Below are 7,177 nucleotides of genomic sequence, written 5' to 3' on the forward strand. Positions count from 1 at the left end.
CAGCAGATGTGGAAAGAGAAAGCAACTGAGTTCAGTTCTGAACACTGCTGTTTGGAAAACTAGACATCAAGTAAGGAGTTAAACGCATGCATCTGGAAAGCCAAGAATGATACCTGGGGAAGAAACATGACCACAGGAGTTGTCAGAGTAGAAATCATATTTAAAGCCATGACATCAGATGGAACCAATAAGCAAGCCAGACAGGATCAGAAAGGAAGAAGACCCAAGAGCTAAGGTCTGGGATACACCTATATTTTGAGGCAGGGAAGACAAAAAGGAAAAAAAGTAGGTAGAACAGGATGAGCAAAACTATGCAAGTGCAGTGGCCCAAAGACCCATTGAGGGGATTGTAGCAGTCAAGTTTTTTGTTGCTCAGACAAAATATCTGGTAAGCATAATTTAAATGTGAAAAAGTTTATTTTGGCTCACCATTTAAGAGGTTTCAGTGCTCGCTTCTGCAGCACATATACTAAAATTGGAACAATACGGAGAAGATTAGCATGGTCATCATCCCTGAACAAGGATGACATGAAAATTCATGAAGTGTTCCATATTTTTAACCACTACAAAGACAATAATATGCAATGTACTAATCATTGAAACTGTCCTACTAATCTGTTTTGAAACCATCTCATTGCCATTTGTTTCTCAATAAAATTAATTTTAAAAAATTGAATGAACTAAGTTATATTGTAATGTTCAGTGACAGCATTAAAAATAGACTATGTATAATTACAAGAAAAACAAAAAGGGTTTCTGGCTGGCTCTGAGACAGAAACATCTTCACAGAAAGGCCTGGCAGAGGAAAGTTACTCAATTCATGACTTAAAGGAAGTGGAGAGCAGGAACTAGAAAGGCAGAATCCAGAGACCAGGTATAGTTCTCCAGGCCACGCCCCCTGACCCACACAGACACAACCAGCCAATCCAATTGACAGTCAAGATTAACCATCACGAGGCTCATGGGCAACAAGTGGTACTGATTGGTCAGGTAGGAGGTGGGCTGAGAGCTGACCCTTACACTTCCTATTGCGGAGCTCACTGGAGGGCAGTTTCAGTGGAGCATGTGGGAATAAACCTGATTGCAATGGATTCAGGGCAGATGAAAGCTAACACTATGAACCACTCTTTCCAGGGATTTAGCTGTAGGTAGAGAGAAAAGAAATAGTCCTGAGGGTTGGAACTGCTGTCAGGAGAGGCATTTTATTTTTGTCATCTTGTCACTTTATTTTATCTAAATGTGAGAGACATAACCAGATGTACTCACAGGAATAAAAGACAAGTGAAAGTAGACAATACAATAGACAGAGATGCATGAGTGGGAAAGAAGAAAGGGATCCAGAATCAAGGTAGAGGTGAGTCAGGGCTGGGAACACTTGGAACAAGTCCTTAGAAATGGAAAAGAAGCTAGTCTGCACGCACAGAGACTGATAGTATGTAGACATGGTAGGGGGATGCATGAAAGTCCTTTTCACATAACCTCCATCCTCTTGGTGGAGGAAGGAACAAATTGTTCAATTTGGAAAAAGGAAATATTCTCAAGCAGAGAGAAATTTAATAGAAGGAACTGGTTGCAAACTGTTAGAAGCACTGAAAGAGCCAGTGGAAAGAGAGAAATTACCTGGAAGGGGATCACTAATTTGTTGAGCAAAAACCATCCTTTCTGCCACTGATGGGCTGGGCCCTGCTGAGGCCTGCAGGCAGCTGCCAGTGCCAGGCAGATCAGAATGAATCTTCCCCTTCTCTAGCCTTCTGTATGTGTGCTTCCCACTAGGAGATTCCAATGGGAAACCAGCAGACAATAGCCTTGGAAATGTAGTTCGAGGCTACCTGCCCCTGCAATATAAGGACTCTGTGAGGCCAGGGACAAAGTCAAACACCATAAACACACAATCATGCTAAGGAAGATGTGGCAAAGATATTTGAGGTTTGGTGAGAGACAAAAGTGCTTAGGGTAACTATCTGGCAGAGTGAGAATATGATTGGACTTGAGTAACACAGCAGGATTGCTTGTGACTTTTACACTTGAGGTAAATGAATGTGAATTTAAAATTTTACCATGTAGCATCACTGTGCAATCTCCAGCCTCCAAGTAGGCAGAGATAGGGTTCAGTCATTAGAATTCGCTGAAACAAAATTGGGAAAAGGTGAGAGTATTCAAAAATGTGATTGTACGAATTGGCCGTAGAGTCTAAGCTGAGTGAAGATGGAAGTGAAGACATGGAGAAGGGGTAGATGAACAGACATGCTTAAGTACTAAGTTTCTATCTCCTCCACAAATTCAAGAACCCAATGTATCTGGCTTGTCACTATGTTCATCATTCCTAGACTTCTGCTAACGTTTCATATGAAGCCAATAAATATTTGTTAGGTAAATGACCAACTGAATAGGTGATGGATGTGTTACCTGTTATATATCCTACCAGGATGTCAGCCCTATCCCATCAGGGACCACGTCTACCTTACTCATGTCTGTCTCCTTGGTGTTATCATAGTGTCAGGCGTATTGTAGGCTCTTGAATATGTTGGTTAAAATGAAAATTGAATCAACTTGAAAGGAAATCTGGAAGACCAAACCAGATTAGGCAGGCAGTGTGGGCCCTAGAGAGTCCAATCTACAAAGCTTAAACTCCAGGGTCAAGTTCCATATGAGCAAATTTTATAATTTCCAGCCTGTCTAAGGCAAAGGAATGAACAAAACTATGGCATTGTCAGAATGGGCAGGAGCCCTTCTTAGTGCAGGTAAAGACTGCTGATACCAGAGTAAAAGGAGTGGAGTCTGGTCCAAAGTTCAGGCTCAGTATTAGGAACTGAGTTAAAGGGCAAAAGCCAACCCTCCCTCCCAGTAACCAACCTAACTTCCAACCTACTTCAAGCCAAGAGGCTCAGTTACTTTTCAAGATAAAATACCCAACACCTAAAGTTAAAGGTGGAAAGGTTTAGGTAGCTCACAGTTTATAAAGGTTTCAGTCTATCATTGGGGGCTCAATGGCAGAAGACAGCAGTTCATGGTGGGTGAAGAGAGCAAAAGCAAACAAGCAAGGAAGAGAGGGAGAGGACAAGCCTCTTTCTGTCTGTCCCTTACATTGTATAAGTCTACTTTCCCTAGGGTGGGTGTGGCACTCACACCCACAATACCAGCATTAGAAATTAATCAGTCACAAACTTTAGACTCAGCCACACTGGCAAAGCTTGGCCTCATGACCCCATGGGGCTTTGGTGGGACATCTAGATACAATCCATCACGTCAAGCTGAGCAGTTGTGTTTTCAGCTCTGCTGTCCTTCAGGGAAGGAAATTTATGTCCAGTCCTGGAGCACTGAATGTGCTGAGAGGAGCTACGTGGGAGCTGTGAGCAAGGGCTCATTGCTTATCCTAGGAAGAATCAGCTTTGGGCAAGATCATGAGCTCGACAGTGTTCTTTCATGGACTCTTGGAACCTTGGCTTCTGATTCTCACCCGAGGTTTAAATCTACCTTCCTTAATACAAGCTTGTCTTCTTACACTTCCTCTTGTCCTTTTCAAAACTGCTTACTTAGAATAGATCACAAATTCATGACAAGTTAGATGTCTTATTACACCCAGTTGCCAGAAAGTTCTTCAGAAACAAATCTTGGTCTTATTCATCTTTCAGATCTCCAGAGCAATCAGGGTCTACTTTGTAAAAGATGCTCAGGGGATGTTTGTTCACTGAATTAATCAAGAAACTAAGTGACTAGAACACTTAACATATCATTCGTCATATGGACCAAATCCTTGCCTCCACAGCCCATGGTTTAAATATCTATTCTTTTATTAGGAAAATGCAAATCAAAGCCACAATGAGACACCATTTCATACCCACTAAGAGGTCTACAATAAAAAAATAATTGGTAAGGATGTGGAAAAATAAAGCACTTCCATGTTGGTAGAAATGCAAAATTGTTCAGCATGTTCTCCCATAGAGAACAATTTGGTGGTTTCTCAGAGAGTTAAATATAAAATTACTGTGTAACTCAATAATCCCAATTCTTAAAATGTACATATGGAGAACTACCAGCTATAAAAAGAAATAAAGAGCTTATAGATGTGATAGCATGGATAAACTCTAAAAATATGCTAAATGAAAGTAAAAGATACATATTATATTATTCCATTGTATGGACTATCTAGAATAAGTCCTCATGACACAGGTAAACATTAATCTACTTTCTGTCTTCGTGGGTTTTTCTATCTTATTTTTAACTTTTCTTTTCTAGGATCTCAAATAAAAGGGGAGGAGGGGAAGTGTCACACACCAAGGGAATCTCGCCTGCTGTGCGTGCAAAGCGCCTGGGCACTGGGGCAGGGCAGGAGGTGCGTGCCCAGTGAGCGCCTGCGAAGCTGTTGACCCAGCTCCTGCCCACAATGATGTTCAGGAAGTTGTCGCTTTAACACCCAAGAAAATGAATTCATGAGATTGTTTCCCTATTTTTTTTTCTGCTGCCTCCACATTCTTTGCTAAACAGACTGCACGTGATGGAAAGCTTGGGAAGCCCGGCAAGCGGAAGCACTTATGTGAAGGACTGGAGAGATCGTGCCTCGGGATGTGCACAGATTGCTTCGTGGACAGGTGTTATACTAAAATACAGTACCTTGCAACAGTTTCCTGCAAATCCAGACTTTATTTGAGGTAAGGTTCTTCCATGTGACTGGAATATTGACCCTAGATAATGTGACACCTAACCCAGCCTGATGGAGATGGGAGGGAGCTGCAGACCCTGCCTTTGACTCCTCCTTTCTGCTTGTGGGTTAGTACATGTCAGCACACAGCTTCTAGCCACACTGCCCTACTACCCAAGCCCAGGTCATTCCCTAGCTTCTCTGAAATGGCAATTTCACCAAAGTTACAACTCTCAGAGGCCAAAATGTGCTACAACAAAACCACACGTGAGATTGCATCATCTCATGAGTCCTATTTTCCAAGAAGAGCCTACCTGAATCAGATTGCTGCCTGGCACACTTCTGAAAGTTAGCCAAATGGATATAACTTTACCAAATTCTTCACTTGGGTTAAATCTATTTGGATCTTGCATGGAGGCAAGGGCTGCAAATGTTCATCACTTCTCTTTGAGAGAAAAAGGACCTCGTCTTGAAGTTTTTCCTTGAAGAAACAATTTCATAATAATAACATTAAGCTATGTAAATGATGATGTCAGCCACCTATCAAGATGGGCGCAATAAGGAACAGATTGAAGGAAAGCAAGGAATGGGACAAGAAAGCAAGGTACAGAGATGAGTAGCTCAGGGGCTAGATATGAGGTACAGCAAAATAGAGTTTTCTAGAATACTTGCCCAAAGGGGTCTTATGTGAGAAAATATTCAGGTGTAGGGTCTAAGAATGGCCAAAGAAAGGAAATCCAGGAAAACTGAACCAGAAAGGAAAGAGATAACAAGAACACAGAGGGATCTAGGCAGTAGGGTACTTGAAATATGTGGAGGAGGTACAGAAGGCTGAGAAGGCTAAATTAGAGGGGTAGAGAGGTAACCACAGAAAACAAGGGGATACAATCAAGACTGAATATGGGAACAAGTCTACAGCCATACCACCTTGAATGCGCCCGATCTTGTCTGAATCTGGGAATGATTATAAAGCAACTGGAATCCCAGGAAGGCCAGACACACTGTGCATCAAATCCTGTGGAAAGAACTAATTAAAATATGATCAAACAAAACAGGGTGGAAGGAGAGATTGTTGGTGAGTCATAAAGACATTACTGGTTTATTGATTTATATTTTGTATTTGCTAAGAGATTAAGAAAGTAATAGAGATATATAAAGCATTGAGACAAGCTCATTATTTAAAGGAAAATCCTCGATTCTGAAGTCCACTAAATTCTGAAAAGGTAAAAAGATTAGTCAAGGATCAGTAGTATTATAGGGGTGAATAAATACAGATATCAGGATTCCAGAGTGAAACTAGTCATGTAAAATAAAAATGAGGAAATCTCTGATTTATAGCAGGCAATAAATACATTAAGGAGAAAATCAAAGCTTGTTTAACAAACACTAAGCAGGACATGAAACCAGAGCAAGAGAATCCTGCTCCTGCCAAAGTTTCCAGGATGCGGAATAAAAGGTAAATGACTCTACAGATGGTAAGTTTTTACGAGCTTTGTTGTTCACAATTTTCCCTGAAGTCCAGAGACAAAAATATTGATGCCTTCCTGGTAGCTTTGCAATTGAACTTAAAATGAGAGCTTATAGTGGTGAACATGTTTTGATTATTCGGAATAAGCATGCTATTCTGTTAAGGTTGTCTTCTTCATTCACGTTATCATTAAATACTTGATTTCATTGTTTGCCATTAAATTCAAGACAGTTATTGCATACTCTTAACCAGATATTGAGCTACAGCAGAAAATAAAGAACAGCTTCTAACCTCATGGAGCTTACTGCCAAGTAACATACATATGCAGTTTAAGGACCTGGTTGCAGAACTATAGAAATAAATACAAGAAAAACATAAAAAGCAAAAGTAAGGTACAAGCACATAAGTGTGATTTTTCCAAAGCAGAGATTGTATTTTAGTGGGAATGAAAAAAGCATAGAAAGCGGACATTGATTAAATTTGGCTTGAAGATGGGACAGAAGGTAGGAGTCGGAAAAGGAGCCTCTAGGTTACGAACCACTGAATGGAATTAGGAAGGCATGGGCTACGGATGGGAAAGAGTGGAGTGCCAGAGTTGGCTATGGTCCCCATAGGCATGGAGACTTTCAAGCAAAATCAGTTGCTCAATATAGTTACCTGAGAAATAAGTTATAAATGGAGACTTTTGTTTCCCTAGGACTCTTCTCTTTTAATCTACAGCTTCAAGTTGGCAAATGCCAAAGGGCAGCACACTTGGGGCAGAAAGCATATGGTTGGAGCACTAGAAGTCCATAGATTTGAGTTCAACTTTCAGCTGTGCACTAACAGATCTGGTTACTCACAACTGGTTAGTTCAACTTTCAGCTCTGCACTAACAGATCTGGTTAGTGTACAGTTGTGAGTAGGACTTCATCTTACAGAATTAATCTATTGACTGCACGTCCTCATCTGCAGACTTTGTTACACTGTTTCTCTAATGCTCATTGCTGGTAATAAGGCATAAATGAAATCACACTAGTACGGTGGTTTGTGAGTTCTATGGTGCTTTATAAAATACATAATTCCATTTA

At 40.8% G+C, this 7,177-nt stretch overlaps 1 pseudogene; it reads left to right on the forward strand.

Moving 5' to 3' along the window:
• The first annotated feature begins 445 nt into the window (after nucleotides 1–445).
• On the forward strand, nucleotides 446–558 carry LOC111817478 (annotated as a pseudogene).
• Nucleotides 559–7,177: the final 6,619 nt, after the last annotated feature.

The sequence above is a fragment of the Octodon degus genome, unplaced genomic scaffold (assembly GCF_000260255.1).
Source record: "Octodon degus isolate 3935 unplaced genomic scaffold, OctDeg1.0 scaffold00058, whole genome shotgun sequence".
In the NCBI taxonomy this organism is placed as follows: domain Eukaryota; kingdom Metazoa; phylum Chordata; class Mammalia; order Rodentia; family Octodontidae; genus Octodon; species Octodon degus.